Below are 21,047 nucleotides of genomic sequence, written 5' to 3'. Positions count from 1 at the left end.
TCAAAATTTCAATTATCTTTATAAAAAATAAAATTCCTCTCCGAAATTCAATTATTTTCAAAAATTATAATAGAATTCTTGGCAGAATTTCAATTATTTTTAATACAATTTTTATCGAATTTCTCGACAAATGAAATTATTTAAAAATTTTGTTTATATAATGCTTTATGAAAATTTAATTTTAAGAAACATTTAATTATTTAATAAAATATTTATTTTTGTAGTTATAATTAAATTCTCGTAGAATTTACTAATAAAAATGGTTTTAAAAATCAATTTCAGTTAAAATTTTTGATTATAATTAAATAATGAAAGCATTATAGCATGAATTTTTAGAAATAATTGAATTTTCAAAAGGTTTCAAATTATCATCTCTAAAAATTTGAACTTTTCATTCTTTTAATTAAGAATTTTGTAGAATTAATTTTTTTCAAAAAATTTAATGGAATTTTTTAAAACTATTTAAAGTTTTTAATTTCTAATACATTTAATTGAGGAATATCAGAATTTTCAAAACTTCATAAAATTAAATTGTAAACAAAAGAATTTAAAAATTCTCAAAAAACTTTTTCAAAAATTATTTTTAAAAAATTGACCTAAAGAAGAATTTTAGTTGAAAATTCTAGAAATGAATTATCGTAATGATGAAAATAATTTTTGAAGAAGTTGCAGTAACAAAGTAGCAAGTTTTAATGTTTTATAATAATATTCTTACAAGTTATTGAATTTTAAATTTTTGAAAATTTTAATTTCTATGTGAAAAAATAATAATTATTAAATATTTATTTAAGAATGAAGTTATTGATATTTTCGAATAATTTTCGTATTAAAAATTTGTAAAAATTCTGTTTTTTAACCTGGAAAACCTGGAAAAGTCAGGGAATTTGAAAATAGCAAAAGCGTTTGACCCTGATTACCAAATAAATATTTACTTAAATGGAATAATTTTGATTTAAATCAATTAAATGGCATTTGCTTGAAATACCGGAAACACTGAAAATATTGGGTTAAATACAATTTATTTGATTTAAATAAAAATTATTTGATTCAGGTAAATATTTTATTGAGCAAACTTCGATATGCATAACTTCCATGTTTAATATTATTTTTGATTATTTAAATTCGATTTATCATCAAGAGAATGGAAAAAAATTTTCCGATTCTTGTGGGAAAAAAATTTTCGGAAAAAAGAATGCAGAGAAATTTTTAATAATTAGTAATTAAATTCAATAAAAAATTGATCCCGAAAGTAAATTCCGAAATTGATTCCATACAAATTTTAATTTTGTTTCAGTGTTTCCAATAAGGCCTTTCTCAAAAATAGGTTGTTGACACTTCTAACTTTGAATTCCTCCATCAACTTTCCGACTTTTTTATTTAAAAAGTGTCTAAGACCCCAAAAAATGTTCGAAAATTTTTGCTTTTGACATGATGCAGAATTATACCAAACAACCAGATTTTGAATCCATTTTAGTCTGAACCAAAAAAAACTTTGATGCAAAATGTTTAAATTCATCCTATCGGCTTTTTTTTAGTTCAGTCAGTAATTAATAATTACCGAAAATATTTATATTGTATCGACAAAAAATTCATTTATCTGAACGTTCAAAAAATCAAAACTTATGGATTCTAATTTTTCAAAAATAAAATATTCCTAATTAACAATCTGTATAGAAGAGAACTGATAACAAATGTATATTTTTTCGACACTAATTTCGTAGCCTTTCCATAAGAGTTTTTTTTCTCAACAGTATTGCTCTCTGCTGACATGTCACAAAAAAAATATTGAAAACAGACATATTGCATTGACCTAGTGATTATAAAGACATTTATTTATATATATATATGTAATGTGTGTACATCTATTTACTTGAGCAGATGAATGGTCTGCGGTTTATCTATTAAACATTGTTTTTGCCATACGAAAAGTGCCAAGCCCTGTACAATGTGCATAAATTGCTTTTTAAATGACCCTGAAAAAGATATGTTTCTTGTTGCAAGATTTGCACAATATAAGTATTATATGATCTGCATTTATGTATATGTACATAGTAGGACACCTATATATGTTCATTGGTGTTGGTGACGTTATCATATCATAGTATATAGCATTGTTATTGTCATCCCTGTTTTGCTGTGCGATCAACATTGATGATCGAGTGTCCGGTTTTATCTCGTTGTACCCAGCTAATGAGTTATCATTAACTTTTCAATTTTTAATGCCCTCTTTGATGTATTCATCTAATACAGATTCAAAGGCGAGGTTTATTGCTATATAGATTTTTTACACCAATTCATAAAGTTTGCAATTTAGCATCAAAGTTTATCTGAACGGAAGCGATATATAGTCGTGGGGCAAACATTGAGAGCAAAAATTTTGATTTCAATGTTGAGGGCGATTTTTATTTTTATAATTATATTTGTTTTACTTTTTGATTTTTTGTTTGCCTTTTTTTATTTGTATACCACTTCGTAAGTCTACATCTGTAACTTTGTTTTTCTCACTACTACATGTATACTTAGCAATTGAAAGCCAGTATATTTAATACTGTTTTAGTGTGACATTGATGGTATATAATTTTTTTTAACTTTGGGCTACTTTTTCTAGAATTCACTTTAATTTAAATTGAAGTCAAAACACTTCGCATATTGTTTGAATTTGTCAGATGCATAATTAATTTACCAGTTTGATTATTTTTTCGGACAGTTTTAATCTTTGTTCATCAATATTCAAAAATGTTAAAACAGCTCTTTGAAAAGAGAAAATTTTTAATTTTGGGTATAGTGATGAAAGTTTTAAGTATAATTTTATTTAGACGTCACTAAGGAAGTGACATTAAAAGACATCATTTCAGTTTACACTTTTGATAAATGTTGCAGAGTGATAACTCACACCAAGAATTCATTCCATTTCTGCTTTTCTGATAATAATAACGATAAATTCCATATAGTGAAATATTTAAAAATTATATGATGAATTAACGAATAGAAAAAAGAGAATAACTGCTTTTCACTTTCAGTACAATTAATTTACAGGTGATCTGTGCATGAAAGTTGGCAGAATGAACATTTTGGCTAAAGATACAAAATTGAATATCTCGGTCGAGGCAACATTTTCCATTGCTTTTGCACTACTTTCAGTAAAACGGTATTTTTAATGATGATAATAAATAATCCATGCAGATGTTAAATCAACAATAGTAATAGTTATGATGGTTTCTATTTACCTAATTGCAAGTTATACTCTCAATTGACTATATGTATATAGTATAAGAAGAGTCAATATTGAATTGTTACAACACTGACATTATTTATGCCATACAAAACGTGTAATTTTATTGTTTGAAGCAAAGCAGTTTCTCATGTCTATAGTCGTCAATATAAGATAAGAATAATATCCATGTTACCGGAAACTCTTGGAAAGTAACTAAACGTGTTCCACACACACGACGCTTGTTTACATTTTCTTTGGGTTATATACTATTTTTGTATCGAGCTGAATCTCATTTTATCTTCTAATATACACTCTATCTAAATTTATATCAATAATATGAAAATTACTATTAAAGTCAACTTTGCATATTAATCTTTCCCTACGCGACTGAATTATGTATATTGCATCATGATTATAGAAATATAGCATCCATTAAAAAAAAATTCTAAATTAAATGCTTTTTAGTGCAGTATTATTTTTATTGTTTATTATCAACAGAGTGTAATTATGTAACATCAGGGGTAAATCTATAAAGCTGAATTTATTATAAACTATTATTTTTACCATTAATTGTTTTAAGTAGCAATGTTGCCACGCAACCTGTAAAACCTAAAAATGTAAGGGAATTTTATAAACCTTGAAAAAACCTTGAAAAGTAAGGGAATTTTGATCGGAATCCTGAAAAATTATTGTTTCCCAAAGTTATTGTACTTATTCTTGAAATCTAGTTTTTTCTTAAATATTTCAAAATTAATTCAATTTGAAGAGTTGCGTTTACAATTTTTATAAATAAACTTCACAATATGAATTTGAAATATTGTAAAATTTCAATTTTGAATGAATGAATTAAATAATCAAAATTTCACAGGAATTCTATTATTTACAAATTCTTTATTTTCTTCGCAATAATTCAATTATTTCCATAAATAATCAAATTTTTTAAAGAGATTCAATTATTTTCATAAATAATAAAATTCATCAACGAAATTCAATTATTTTAAAAAGTCTTCCTATAATTTATTTACTATAGAATTGAAATATTATTGTTAATAGGATTATTAATTAAATTTCTTGAAATATTTAAATTATTTTCTAAAATTTTAATGAAATTCTTTTTGACAATTCAATTTTTTTTTTGCAAAATAATTTCAATAAAATTCTTCGTAGAAATTTAATTAATTTCAATAATTTATTAAAATTCAATTATTTTCAATATCTACTATTTCAATAAAATGTCACAAAAGAATTCAATTAGGTATTTAAAAATTCGTCTCAAGAATTCAATTATTTTCAAAAGTAATAAAATTCTTCCCAAAAATTCAAATATCGTCAAAAGTTTAAAAAAAAAATTCTCTTCAAAATTTCAATTATGTTTATAAATAATAAAATTTTTCTCCAAAATTCAATTATTTGCAAAAATTTTAATAAAAATTCTTGCCAAAATTTCAATTGTTTTCAAAAACTTTTCTCAATTGAATGAAATTTTTTACAGAGATTCAATTATTTTTAATACAATTTTAATGGAATTTCGCGAAAAAATGTAATTATTAATAATTAAGAATTCTTAAAAACTTTATTAAAATTCATCAACGAAATTCAATTATTTTAAAAAGCCTTCCTATAATTTATTTATTAGAATTTTAGTATTATTGTCAATAGGATTTTTAGTTAAATTTCTTCAACGAATTAAATTTTTTTCAAAAATTTCAATGAAATTATTTTTAACAATACAATTTTTTTTCAAAATAATTTTAATAAAATTCTTCGTAGATATTTAATTAATTTCAATAATTTATTAAAATTCAATTATTTTCAATATCTACTATTTCAATAAAATTTCACAAAAAGAATTCAATTAGGTATTTGAAAATTTGTCTCAAGAATTCAATTATTTTCAAAAGTAATAAAATTCTTTGCAGAAATTCAATTGTGGTCAAAAGTTTTAAAAAAATTCATTTTCAAAATTTCAATTATCTTTATTATAAATACTAAAATTTTTCTCCAAAACTTCAATTATTTCCAAAAATTTTAATAAAATTCTTGGTAAAATTTCAATTATTGTCAAAAATTTTAATAAAATTCTTGGTAAAATTTCAATTATTTTCAAAAACTTTTCTCAATTGAGTTAATAAATTTTTTTTACAGAGGGGCCGTCCATAAATTACGTAAGACATTTAGGGGGGAGGGGGGGGGGGGTCAGCAAGATCTTACGAACAATAGGAAAAATGGCGCTAATGTATGTAAAATATCTTACGAGGGGGAGGGGGGGGGGTCAAATTTACCCAAAAAATGTCTTACGTAATTTATGGACAGCCCCAGAGATTCAATTATTTTTAATACAATTTTAATCTAATTTCTCGAAAAATGAAATTATTCTTAAAAATGTTATTAAAATTCGTTAAAACAATTTTAATCATCTACTTAAAAATTTGTTGATAAAATTCTTTATGAGAGTTAAATTTTAAAAAACATTCAATTCTTCAATAAGTTATTTATTTTTGTATTTAAATAATTGAATTCTCGTAGAATGTTTAAATAAAAATTGATTTAAATATGAATTTCAGTTAAAATTTTAGATAATAATTAAATATTAAACTCTCTAAATTTGAATTAATAAAAATGTTTTCTATAATTTGAATTAGTGACTGACTTTTTGCTTTTGAATTTAGCAGATTTTACTAATAAATAGTCGAAGACTCGGAGTTATCGATATCTTCATGTTTTATAACAATTTTTTATAAGTTCTATAATTTCAAAAAGATTTGAATTTAAAATTTTTGAAAATCTTAATTCTTATGGAAAAATTATAATTTTTTTGTTTTTGTTTTAAAAAAATACTGTAATGTTTTGTCTACAAACGAAACTATGTAATTCGTACCACATTTTTATATTATTCATTACCAACAGGAGTAATTTATATGGAACATTAGGGATAAATCCGGAAAGCTGGATCTATTTGTCTGTTAAGATAAGAAAAATATTTTGTTCCATAATTACCCCGGATGACAGTACAAGAAAATGTGATAATAATTTTTGACCCAGACAATATTTTTAGCTATCTGAACCGCTGTCAGTTTACGAAAAGAAGGAGAGGAAGTTTTTTTTTTTTATTTTAATTAGATAATTAGAAATCATAGATCGTACAATGTCGTTATAATTTTAACTTAGATCAAGGTCGTTTATCCATTCGGAGTCTGATAATTAAATAGATGTTGTTATCTAACGATTTCATTTGGTACATATTTAACTGACTAAATTAGCTTTGAAAAATATGAGAGTTAAATGCGTATAGTACTCTATATATATATATATATACTTGTATAAATGTGTGTTGTTAGAAGACACATGGCCAGCACTTAAATTCAGGTCTGTTGAATACCCTCTATTGATCCGGCATTTGAAAAGGGAATAAGTCAAGTTGATAAACAGTTTCATCGTCTGTAACTGTTTATGTGTATTTTTGTCCTTTCAATTCGTAAAATACCAAAGGATGTATAGGGAAAAGGATACAGAGGCAAAAAAATATAGAGTAACTTTTACCTCAACTTTTACTATTTACAAATAAAAGTAAAACACAAATTGTGTGGGAACTTCCGCGCATTTCCGACGACTTCTATTATGTTCAGAGTAAATTTACCTATACGTTTTGTACAGAATCAAAAACTATTGAACCGATTTTAGTTCCTCCTTTCAATCCAGCGGTCAATAAAGTGTCCATTATTGCCCTAGGGTATTTTTCTATTTAAAAAGATAATTATGTATCTTATGTAACATTTAACTTCCGAAACACCAGCTGGACTAATTATAATCGTACGCATTTTCTCTCTCTCTTAAATTTTATCTTTTTTTTAAACTTATCTTGCGACTTTTTTCTTCTTTCTTATATATTAATAAAGTGCAAACTGGGTTAACGAATCGGCAATTTGTTTATCTCTTTTAGTTTTATCATTACACATTGTGATAACGAAAAAACAGATGCCTATATTATATACGTACATTCGAGTGATTTTATTATATCGTTAATAAGTTTTTCACGCATTTCGAATTACTTTAATGGCGATTTCAAGTAAAAAGAAAAGAATTATTATTATTATTATTAAATAATAATAATCATTATTATTATTAAAAAGAAAATAAATTTAAAAATCGAATACTGTCAGATCTTTCTTTTTTTATTTTTTAAGGTCTGCTAGACCCAGTTTGCATTTTTTGGACAATTTCAAAATTACTTATTGAATAGACTTGAAATAAATTTTTTTTAAAATTATTCTCCAAACGGTTTTTTCTCTCCTTTATTACTATAAACCGTGTGAAAAAAAAAATTCTTGAAAAACTAAAGTGTTTGATTTTTTTTCTCATGTTTATTTCCACGCTGATAATTTCATACTTTGAAAATATTTTATTTTTGAAATTTTGCTTTTCAAAGCAAAATACAAATGAGCTTTACGGTCAAGGCGGTGCGGTGGAAAAGAGTATGAACAGTCAGGTGTTAAATTCAGGTGCCTTTAAGTCTGGTTCTGATTAGGCTCTTTATACTCCTCCTTCCGTCTGCTCTAATCCCAGCGAACTATTATTATCCCTCAGTGGTACTCATTTCTTCTTTGTCAAACAATTATTATTTTTCGAAATCAGTTTTCTATATTCACAAAATTTTTTGTTTTTAAATATTCTTCTTTTTAATTTAATTTTTTTTTAAAATAGATTTTATTTTATTTTAGATTTTTTTTATTTTTTTTTATTTTTTTCTATTTTTAACTTAATTTTTTCGTTTCATTATTTTGTCCATTTTTATCAATATAAATATTTATTAGCATATATTAAATGCATTATCAGATGATCAATTATCCTTTTCTTTGGTACAACGATTGCGAAAGTGATTTTAATTATTTTTGCCGAATGCTTCACTCTAATTGTAGTATGAGGCGTTAGAAACTTGTTTATCTAAATTGACTAGATGTTTTTAAAGCGAAAGTTGCGTGCAACCGTTATATTATACCTTGCAATTATCGTTGAATTAAAAGCCCCTCCCTTCCACAGTTTCTATTTTCTTATCAGATTATTATTTTCAGCGTCAGTAATGGCAACTTTTCGGGCGTTAATTTCAAGTGTATTTCATTATACAAACACACACATTTAAATATATATTCAAAAGAAGGAAATTAAATATATAATTAAATTTGTATGTCAAGAGTTGAACATCCTTTTACGAATACAAAAAATAATAATATTAATAAAAATTCATGGACGTTTTTTTCTCAATTATTTAATGAAAATAAATTATAATATATTCCATGTTTTTTTTTAAATAAAAATACTTATTTAAAATACTGTATGCCTTGAATTTAGTTTTTTTTAATAATTACAATAAAAAACAATGAGAATTGTTTTTCTTTTATGAACAGCTTTTCTGTGGGCACTGTAATTTATGCAGGAGAATGAGTCATCAAGGCCTCACTAAGAGAGTAAATAATGACCTGATAAACTTTGTTTTCTACTTTAAATTTTAACATATATTTTAAAAATACAATTTTCTATTTGAAAATTCACCCCATTGTATGAATAACAAAAAAAAATTGTTCCAATTCAATAGATATGATAATGAAATTATTAGAACTTTTTTTTTTATTAAAGTTATCTTGAACAAAATTTTATTTGACAAAAAGAAAAATCGCTGTTCAAAAAATTTCAAATTCAAATCTTTATGAAATTTAACTTATAAAAATATTATAAGTTATTATTATCATTATTATCATTATTATTATTATTATATTATATTATATTATTATATTATTATTATTATTATTATCATTCCGAGTCGTCGACTCGGAATGATTGATATCTTCATGTTTTATAATAATTTAAATTTCCATAAAATTTTCAAAAAAAGAAGAAAATTTAATTATTTACAAAAATTTTAATAAAATCCTTCGCAAGAATTCAATTATTTTTACAAGAAATAAAATTTTTCACATGAATTCAATTATTTAAAATTTAAATTTCCATATAAAATTTAAAAAAAAAAAATTAATTAATTATAGTAATTTTAATAAAATCCTTCGCAAGAATTCAATTTATTATTTTTACAAAAAATGAAATTTTTTACATGAATTCAATTATTTAAAATTTAAATTTCCATAAAATTAAAAAAAAATCAATTATTTATAAAAGTTTTAATAAAATCCTTCGCGAGAATTCAATTATTTTTACAAAAAATTTTTCACATGAATTCAATTATTTAAAATTTAAATTTCCATAAAATTTAAAAAAAAAATTTAATTATTTACAAAAATTTTAATAAAATCCTTCTGAAGAATTCAATTATTTTTACAAGAAATAAAATTTTTCACATGAATTCAATTATTTAAAAAATGTAATAAAATTTCTTTTAAGAAGTCAATTAATATTTTCATAAATAATAATAAAACTCATCATGTAGGATTTCAATTATTTTTAATACAATTTTTTTAAGAATTCCTCGAAAAATGTAATTACTTTCAAAAATTTCTTGCAAAAATTCAATTACATTTCATAAATTTCATTTCATTTCATTTTCATTTCATTTATTATAAACGGGTCATGCCCTTTTCAAATAATGAAATTCTTCTCTGAAATTCAAATATTTTCAAAATCTTTTATTTTAATAAAATTTCTTAAATGAATTCAATTATTTTTAAAAAATATAATAATTTATTGATTAAATGAATGTTTATCAAAATTGAATCCTCATAAAGAATGTTATCAACAAATTTTTAAATAATTGAATTTTTTCGTCAAATTCCAATAAAATTTTCAATTAGCATTTTTCGATGAATTCAATTTATTTTAAAAGTATATTAAAAATAATTGAAATTCTATGATGAGTTTTATTATTTATGAAAATATAATTGAATCTCGAATAAAAAAATTTATTATTTATGCAAATATTTGAATTATTGACAAGAAGTTTATAAAAACATTTCTAAATAATACTTGAATTCCTGTGAAATTTTCAAGTATTTATGAAAATAATTTAATGTTTGCTTAGAATTTTATCAACTGCTTTTTTAAATAATTGAAATCTTTTGAAAAATTTTATTAAAATAGTAGATATTGAAAATCATTGAATGGAGGAAAATTTTTGAATAAGTAATTGAAATTTTGCAAAGATTTTTTTCAAAATTTTTGAAAATAATTAAATTTTGGAGAAGAATTTTATTATTTTTTAAAATAATTGAAATTTTGACGTGGCATTTTTAAAAATTTTTTTAAAAATAATTGAATTTTAGAGAAGAATTTTATTAGATTTGAAAATAATTGAATTTATAAAAAGAATTTTATTATTTATGAAAATAATGGAAATCATCCGATGAGTGTCATTTATTATGAAAATAATTGCATTTCTAAAAACAATTTTATAATTTATGAAAATAATTGAATCACTGAGAGAAATTTTATTATTTTTAAAAATATTTGAATTCTTACGAAGAACTTTATTTAATTTTTTTTATAAATAATTGAATTCTTGAGAAGAATTTTATGGAAATTGTGTTTTAAATAATTGAAATCCTGTGAAATTTTTATTATTTATGAAAATAATTTAAATATTTGCTTAGAATTTTATCAACAATTTTTTTTAAATTAATTAATAATAATAATAATTAATATTAATAATAATAATAACTTTTCCTCAATTCAATTATTTTTAATGGGTACTAACCCATTAAAAATAATTGAATTGAGGAAAAGTTTTGAATATAATTGAAATTTTGCGAAGAATTTAAAATGCAATAATTAATAATATAAAAAATATATTTGCAACGTTTAAGTTTAATTTAATTTTAATATTAAACGAATATATTTTTCGTTTGGAAAATTTTCACTTTTTTCACAATAATTTTTTTCACTCGAAATTGATTTACGATATGAAACTCATTCTTTCGCTGGAATAATGGCAATTTGCATAAAATTACAATTAGTCTAGATTGTCCTCGAATTATACATATATATAGTTGACTTCCTCTAACCGGAATCGTGGTCCTGTTGAGCCATTTTCATTGGAAGGAAGAGTTCCAAGTGAATTCATGACAAATAATCGGTTCAAATCTTGCATAATCACCGGTTAATTATAATAATTAATTAATCAGAAAAAAATTCACACGCTTTTATTTACTACATTTGTACATTTGTTGAATAGATAATTATTAACCTCTTGCAAATGTACAGGTTATTTTCATCATTTTTTTTTTCTTTTTTTTTACTGCGGTTAAAAAATGCATCATCAAAAACTTAATATTTTACAACACAAATGCAATTGAAAGTGACTTAAAACTAGTCTATATTATTCTTTTTCAACAAAAAGCGTATTTCTAGTTTTATTTATATAATTTATATAATCGTCTTTATCAAAAAATGACATTTGGAAAGGAAAAAAAATAATATTTATACGAGAATTTTCTATAAGGCAAAGTGAATCATTTTTATTCTATCCAATTGTCTATATAATTAATTTCACTCATATAATTTATGGAATAATCAACATTTTGTAATTAATTTATTACTCGGGTTGTAAATTATAACTTGTGGCATATGTGTATTTTTAATATCATTAGACTGCTGTTGATTACTTCCTTAATCGTAGGATGCTTTTTAATAATTACGATTTCCGTAAATGTTGTAGTCTATTTATTTAAGATGAGTGGTGACACCTAACATGACCTTTTAGTATTGGTACAAAATTAAATAGTGGTGAAATGTGGATAAAATTTTAAGCACCTTTTACTTTTATTTTAATGGATTATATACTCGAAAAGCCCCAAGAAAGACGTTTTTCATTAAATTTTTACAAAACGGAAGTTTATTAAATAAATACAAGTAATAATTATTTAAATAGTAACTGCTTTTAAGTTATTAATGGCACTAAGATTAACATTTAGTAAATAATTTTTAACAACACTTCGTTTTCCTGTTTTTGGGGTCACTGATTACGAATTTGGAGTCAGATTTAAAAAATTCAAGTTGGTGAACAAAAAATGTTTCAAAATTGCTCATAATCGCTTGAAACTTGTTATTCTGGGTTTTTCAGGGTTACCACTTTGAATTTCGAAAATCTGATTTAAGATTCGTAATCAGCGACCCCGAAAACCCCCGAGTAATAAATTTTATGCAAATTCGAGCAATTTAAAAAAAATGTCCGCCATATTGAATCCGCCATTTTGAATTTCGAAAATCTGACTTCAGATTCGTAATCAGCGACCCCGAAAACCCCCGAGTAATAAATTTTATGCAAATTCGATCAATTTAAAAAAAAATGTCCGCCATATTGAATCCGCCATTTTGAATTTTGAAAATCTGACTTTAGATAGAAGATCTGTTAGTGGTCATTAGTTCATGTATTTATGATATATATTGACATATTTCTTGAATAATAATTCAACTTGGAATTATTACTCATCGACCAATTTTCAAAATGATTAAATAAATCTTGAAATATTCAAAGCTCATGTATGCATATATTATAAGAAAGGAAAAATAATTTTTCTTCATTCATCCGACAATTTTTTATGTTTATTATATATATGCACGTTTTCTAATCGAAATCCTCGCTTTAAAACGTTGTTGCAGTCGTTTCTTTTCCGAGAAGTTAGTGAGTGATTCACGCGAAGTTGAGAGCGATTTCTTGGAATTAAACAAGGTCAAATAAATCGAATACCGGAAGATGGATTTATTTATCCGCCTTCAGTTTTCTTTGTACGTGATTATGATATACTGCTATTTTTGTTTTTTTTTAAACTTAATAATCATATTTTCTACTTTTTATAAAATTAAACAATTGTTTTATTTTCAAATTAGAAAAAATTACAAATCCATTTAAAAAATTGAAGTATAACTTAACTTTCGTTGTCTATAAGATAGAGAAGTCATTTCCTGTAGTATTTGGCGCGTTGAATCCGAATCTAGCAACGAAAATTTCCCATCAAGTCAGAATTTTGAGAAAAGTGGGGGGTAAATGTCCCAAAAATCACGTTTTTTTTGAAAAATTTCTACCTGGTAAATCTGACATATGCTGATTGAGTAAATAGCATCGAAAAATGGAATAATCATTATTGTAAAATAGCTGAAACATTCTATTTACAATTTTACATAGTTGTAACACTCTATTCTCAAAATAATAAAAACTACCCCTAAAAATCACCCCCTAAACGTACGTCTAAAAAAGTTGCAATTTTTCTTTAAAAAATTAAGAAAAATTGGTTAAAAAAAATTAAATAAGGTTCATGGGGCCATGATTTAATCAGAATATATTACTTCCTCATAGAGGAAGTATTTTAATCAAATTTAACCCCATAAGTATAATTATCAATTATCAATGAATAAAAATCATCCCTTGTACATTATTTGGTCAATTTGGTAATTATTCTCATAAACATAACATTTTTTTTATTGTTTCCACAAGTCATGGAATTTTATCACAATAAATTATGTTTGAACTAAAACAACCCCTAAACCAAAACCATCCCCTAGTCATAATTTCATAATTTCATAATTTTTTTTTTTTTTATAATTCATAATAATTTCATATTTTTTAGTCATAATTTCATAATTTCCAATTACTCTTAAATAAATTAGGTATACCTGCTCGGCGTCGAAATCTCGCTCCCGGGCCCTTCCCCCACTTTACCTACTTTCCGGGCACCGTCAGTCAGACATACATGGTATGAACTACTTCTCCCCCCCACAAATATGCAGTCAAATTTGATTGACGCCCTTGACCTGTCACTTTATTCTCAGATTTCGAAGGAGCAAGACCACATTTTTTTTGTCTCACGCGTTTTTTTTTTAAACTTTTTTAAGAAAAGTAGAATTTTGTTGTTTGTTTTAAAAGAGCATTGTGGTTTTGTTTTTGTTAAAATATTAACAATTATAAATTTGTTATTGTTTATTTTTTCGTGTTTTTCTTAACTAACTAAAAATTATTACTTTTTTGTGTTTTTTTAAATAATTAAAACTTATTAGTTATTTTTTAGTGTTTGTTTGTTTGTTAATTTTGTTCAGTTAATAATTTTTTGTGTTTGTGTTTTTTTATTATTTTCAAAAAAATATTAGTTTATTGTGTGGTTATTCCAAGACATCGAGAAACAGGGCGTGTCCAATTGGGGAAAAAATTTCGTGGATTTACATTCGTGACGAGGGCGGAAAATATAAACAATTTTTCGGTAGGAGAATTTTTATTACGAACAAGTTCCATTTTTTCTGTATATTATTTTTGCTTTGGGGTTTTTCTTGCTTAATTTTTTTGCTTTGCCTTTTTAGTATAAATTATTTTCGCTGTAGGTTTTTTTTTCTTCTAAATTTTAATTTTACCAAACATTTTTTTAAATTTCATTTGGTTAAATCTTTGTTTATAATTAAATTGCTTTTAATTTTTTTTTTTAATTATTTTAACATTTACTTTTTTTCTAACTTGAGTTTTAAATTGAATAATTCAACGTTTTATAAAAATTGATTTCTCATAAAGAATTTTATCAAGAAATTTTTGAATAATTTTAATTCTTTCGACGAACTTTAAATTTAAATAGAATTTTTAAGAATAAATACTTTTCTCGAGGAATTCGATTAAATTTGTATTCAAAATAATTGAACTTCTGCGATGAGTTTTATTATTTATGAAAATAATTGAATACCTGTAAAAATGTTTATTTTTTATGAAAATGAATAATATATGAAAACAATTTGTAAATATAATTGAATGCCTGTGAATTTTTTATTATTTATGAAAATAATTAAATGTTTGCGTAGAATTTTATTAAAATTTTTTTTTAACTAATTGAATTCTATTACGAATTTTTATTAAAGTATAGTAGATTTAAAAAATCATTGAATTGAGGGAAGTTTTTGAAAATAATTAAAATTTTGCTTTTTTTAATTAAAAATTTGATTCCGATTGTTTGTGGGTATGGAAATTTTAAAAGGCTTCTGGAAATCATGGAAAAGGCCTGGAATTTTTAAAAGTTTCTAAATTTTTCTGTTTTCCATTTTTTCTCTTGAATAGAAATTCAAATAATAATAAAGCTAAATGGCATAAAAGAGAAGAAAAAAGGTTGAATTTTAAGAAATTCGGATTTTTGATATTTTTAGATTTTTTACCAAAGAGTTGAGACTATTCGATAAGTAAAGTATTTTCCAAGAGCACAAAAATAATGAAGCTAAATCCCATAAAAGAGAGGAAAAAATGTAGAATTTTAAGAAATTCGGATTTTTGAATTTTTGATAATTTTCGATAATTTTAGATTTTTTTACCAAAAAGTCGAGACTATTAAATAAGTAAAGTATTTTCCAAGAGCACAAAAATAATGAAGCTAAATCCCATAAAAGAGAGGAAAAAATTTTTTAATTTTAAGAAATTCGGTTTTTCGAGTTTTTGATAAATTTTGATAATTTTAGAATTTTTATCAATGGGTGGAGACTATTAAATAAATACAGTGTTTTTAAAGAGCCCAAAAATAATGAAATTAAATTTCAAATTCCACTGGAATTTCGTAAAAATTTGACCTGGAAATCATGGAAAAGGTGTATGGAATTTTAAATGCGGATTTCTGTAGGAATCCTGTAATAATCTTCTTTCGAGTAAGATAACAACTTTTTACAAATAAAAGTACAAAAATTAAAATGTAGACATGTAATTGTAAAAAAAAATAGTTTTTTCTCGTAAAGTTTTAAATTGTCCTGTGTAGAATTTCGAACAAGCGGATGTGCCAAAAATGCGTGGAGATCGGTACAAACACAAGCGCGAATTCGATTCGATAAACACTTTATTTCTGGCTATGTTGAAACATTGCGGTGGTACATCGCATGCCGTGCACTAACTAAAAATAATCGAGTTCACCCCTTCATTTCACCGATGTAACTGCACCTCGAAAATAACCAAGGGAACACCTGGCACTCTGGTATGTTCTCTTGTTTAAACGGGTGTCCGTTAATCTCTGCCTCTGTGATCCCATCGTTCAAGAACTATGTACAAAATTACATTTTCTTCAAATCTCTCTCTCTAACCAGGAGCACTTTATCCCCACTGTTTAAATATTATCTACTTTCCTTAAAAATTATTATCTTTTTTTCTTAAAAATTATTATTTAAATTTTTATTAACCATTTATAAGCCTTTATTAACTATATAATTAATCGATTTTTGATAAATATTTACATTTTTAAATAAAAAATTTAAAAATTGCCTTACATGTGACTTTTTTGTTAAAAACAATGTTTGTAAATGCAAAAAATAAACGCCCAACGTGGGGCTCGAACCCACGACCCTGAGATTAAGAGTCTCATGCTCTACCGACTGAGCTAGCCGGGCACGATGTTCGTTCATTTTAAATAGAAATTTCACCGGCTGTTGAGAATTTTCCTCCGTTTCTAAGAATAAATTTTATGTCGAAAAACGAGGTCAATAACTTTACGAGCTAGTGACATCTTGAGTTTTGACTAGGAGGTCGAAAAATACATATATATTTTTTCTCTCATACATGTTGAATAAGCCAAAAAGAATATGACGTTCAAAATTACATGCAGTAAATCGCATTGAATTGAGATTATTTTTGAAAAATTTTCAGACACACACACACATACAGATACAAAACACTTTGGTAAAAATAATATAAATTTCCCAGAATTATTGACTTAAAAAAAAATACATTTTTTCTATTCGAGAAAAATTAGTAATATATCTATGATTTAATAAAATTGTATGAATTTGTTTGTATAGATTTGAAAAGAAAGAGTCCTGTGGTCATTTTGTGTGAATTGGTGAATGTTGACAAACTTTTATATTCAAAAGAAGACGGTCATTGTTGGCGTCAAGTTATAGGGGAAGTGGGTATTCCCTTGACGTGCCCGCCCAGCGGTCGAGATTGTTCGGTCCGACCGCCCGGGAAACAGGCGTCCCTTAACCGCCTTACCTGATTTATGACCCCATTGTAAATTAAGACTAATGGCTTTTCCTATAATAAAAATAATATAAAAGTAATTATTAGTTTTGCATAATTTTTAATGTCGGATGAATTTTTCTCATTCCAACCGCATGTTATTTGAATTTAAAAGGACAAAAACAATATTGTCATAGGTCAGGAAAACCAGAAAAAATCAGAGAATAAACTGAAATAAAATCTACTTAAATCAAATAATCGATTTATTTGATTATGATGTCAATTAAATATTTACTTGAATCAAATAATTTTTATTTCAGTCATAATGGTTCAATTCATATTTGCTTTAAATACTGAAATTATTGGTTCGAACACAATTTATTCGATTTAATTAAAAAATTATTTGAACAAAGTAAATATTTACTTGACAATAGTCAAGTAATCGATTATTTGAATCAAATAAATTTTTTTTCAGTGTAAACTTGAGCAAAGAAAATACTCAATAATTCCCAGGAAAAATTTTGTTTTTGTTGATCTTTGTAAGTATATTAAAAACCATAAATTGACGATAAATATTTTTTTATTTGAAAAACTGAAAGTAACTATATTTTCAAAATCTTCAAAAATCCATGACGTAAAATCAGCATTAGTTATCTAAAAAAACAAATAAATTTCTGACAATAATTAAATTTAAAACGTATTTTAAGTACTTAATTTATTTTTAAATTAAATTCTAGAAGAACTTTCTTTAAATTATAAAAAATAATTAATTTTTCAAAAAGTTACATAAATGTTCTACAAAATAATTGAATATTGGGAGAGTTGCAGTTGTAATTTAAAAAAAATTAAACAGAAGGTCTTTTAAAAATTCAAATTGATATAAGAAACAAATATTTCTTTAATAAAAAATATTACCTACTGTCTTTGAATAATTCTATTTAGAAATATTGAAAGAAATTCAAACTGCTGTAAGGAAAATAACAATTTATTTTAAAAAATATTAGTTTAAAAAAAAATCTGAAAAAGTAGATTATTTGTTAAGTTTTAATTTTTTGAAAATAGTTGTATTTTTACAGAATATAAAAAATTTCGATTAATTTAAATTTTTTATAGTTAAGTATAATAAAATTAAAGTTTTTAAAAAATTTAATTCATCTTGAAAAGTTATCGATTTTTGAAGATGTTCAATTTTAAAAATTGATGATTTTCAAAAAAAAACAGAAATTGAAAATATTTACTTATTTTTTTATGTTTATAGAGGGCAATATTAAAAAAATTCAAAAATCAAGAGAAAGTAATTGAATTTTATAACAGTTGCAATTACAACTTTTGTCATTATATCACAGTAAAGTTGAAGTATTTATGATCAACGATTTAAAAGAAATTAGAATTTCACAAGCAAAATAGTAAATGTTTTTGTTTACAAATTTTCTCTTTTAGAAATCAAGAAATTTTTTAAAAGTGTGTTTTCACACAAAAGTCTCAAAAATATTTGCCTCGAAAAATTATTTTTCTTCTGAATCTTTGATCTTAACCGATGTAAACTTGACTCAAATTTTGACATTTTTTTTATTGGCAAAATTATTTTTTTATTCATTTGAAAAGATTGTTGTTTCAATTAATAATTTCCCAATTCTAGATAAACTTATCGCTGTTTCAGGTAAAGATTTTTTTTCCATGTAGAAGAATTAAAATTTGAATTAAAAACTTCGAAAATTATTTAATTGATTCCAAAAATAATGATAACTGTATATTTTTGAAAAAATTGGACTTTTCGTAAAATTTTATTTTAAAAAATTTAATACTTTGAAAAGTTTTATTTCAAATTTTCAAAAATAAACGTCTTTGAAATAATTTTAATCCAGCATGGTGGAAACTTTTTTTTAAATTCAACAGATACGCTTGAATTTTTTTTTAAATCTGACAACAAAATAACAGCTACAAGAATCAGAAGAAATAAGTTTTTTAATTTCTAACATAATTTTATCATAATTTTTTGTTTCATATTTTTTATTTTAGTTAGAAAAACACAGTTTTCTTAAAAGTATCAAATTTGATAAAAAAAATTTGGATCAATTTACAATTTGATACTTTCAAGTTAACAGTGTAGTTACAATCAAATTGCTATGCAATATTGCTGTAACATTACACTACAATTTTGATGCAACATTGCTAGTTAATTTTACTGAAAAATTTACCAATAATATACTGATATTGAGTAAAATTTGTAATTCTCTTAACTCTTAAAAGTTTAATTCTCTTAACCCAATTATCAGCAGAGTTTGAGAATGTAATGATCCATGTGTTCGTGTGTGAAAGCATGTGCGATCGATTCGTTTCTCTCTGGATGTTCTTTTCCGATTTCGAGTTCAAGGCCATTGTATATTGGATTTTAGTCGTGTAACTATATATATATATATAGTCGATTGACAGTGAACTTGGAATTTCGTTAATGCTGATGTTTCACAATTGCCTTAAATTGAATTTAATTATGACTTGTGGATATGTAAAAGAAAAAAAAAGAAAGAGGGGAAAAATTAATTCAGCTCATTTTGTTTTCACCTCATTGTGAATAGAGAAGTTTGGAAAGAAGGGGAAATTGGGAACTAAAAACAACTTCTACTTCTTCTTTTTTTTTTTCTTCTTTACAAGAATATATATCTTTCATTGTGATTTATTCATTTGTAAAGATATATAACTTAGAGTTAGTGTTAGTGGTTGTCTCGTAAAGTGTATTTGCGATCATCGGCATTGGCAGGACTCCAGAATTCGAAATTCTTAGATGCTTGCTGTCTTCTACCTACTCGTTCATGGGTTCATAGGTCAATGCACGCACAATTACAGGGATTTCTAGGTTAATCATCTGAACCAACGTGCTTCCACTTTCAAGCACAATAAGATCACGCAAGCAATTGTAACGTCTTCTATATAACTTCTATTTGCTCGACACGAAATGTCATCATCATCATCATCATCATCACCATCAAATGTCATATAATTCCATACGAATTAGCCAAATGTACGGAATCACAACTTATTTAAACTTTGATTTTGTATTGCAACAAATATTTTTCCGTTCTAATTAAATTAAATTATGCAACTAGCAAGATTTTGGCTGACTTCTCACTCACTTTTTTAAATAAAATTAGCAATTTTATAAATAATGGAACGTAACAATTTTTAATTCAAATTATTTTTTATAAAAATAAAATATGAATTGGGGAATAATATATAGTTTTAATATTATTACAACTATAATAATCATATATTCTGACATAGGGAATTCAGGGAAAAGTCAGGAACTTTTATTAAAAGTACTGAAAAAAATTAAATTTTTAGAATTCATAAGAAAATTCTGAATTTTTGTATCTTTTTGCTTTGACTCATAAACTATAAAATTACCATAAATTCGTATACAAAACATTCAATTTTTTCGATTTCTGACAAAATTTTTTTTTTAAATAACTTAAATCTTAAACAACTATTATAAAATAAATAAATTATTTAATATTATAATTTTACTTAAATATTTCAAAATTAATTCAATTTTAAAAGAGTTTCGTTTACAATTTTCATAAATAAATGAACTTCAAACGGTTTCAATTTGCAATTTTATAAAATTTCAATTTTGAATGAATTTAATTAGAAATTTTAATGAACTTAGATTTTTAACAAATTTTAATAATTCAAATTCTTCTGAAATTAGTTAAATTCTTTAATATGCATTTAATTAATTATTAAAAATAATAAATTTGTATAGAAGAATTTTTGTTAAAAACACTAAAAAAAATTGAATTTTGGAGAAGTTACAATTGATTACAGAAATTAAATTATTTTCAAAAGTAATAAACTTTTCCGCAAAAATTCAATTATATTCAAAAAATTTTTTAAATTGTCAAAATTTCAATTATCTTTATAAACAATAAAACTCTT

The 21,047-nt window shown here is 23.9% G+C and overlaps 1 protein-coding gene and 1 non-coding gene across 3 annotated transcripts in view; one reads left to right on the top strand and one right to left on the bottom strand.

The window, feature by feature from the left end:
• LOC122509246 (sestrin-1) overlaps positions 1-21,047 on the top strand; it is a 207,381-nt gene that overhangs the window by 107,786 nt on the left and 78,548 nt on the right. The window lies entirely within an intron of this gene.
• Positions 16,474-16,546, bottom strand: Trnak-cuu. Its single transcript has one exon. It is a non-coding gene; the product is annotated as a tRNA-Lys (tRNA).

This window comes from Leptopilina heterotoma, unplaced genomic scaffold (assembly GCF_015476425.1).
Source record: "Leptopilina heterotoma isolate Lh14 unplaced genomic scaffold, ASM1547642v1 Lhet_6, whole genome shotgun sequence".
Lineage (NCBI taxonomy): Eukaryota > Metazoa > Arthropoda > Insecta > Hymenoptera > Figitidae > Leptopilina > Leptopilina heterotoma.
Note: the sequence above shows the minus strand (reverse complement) of the source record. Positions and strands in the feature narration are given on the sequence as shown.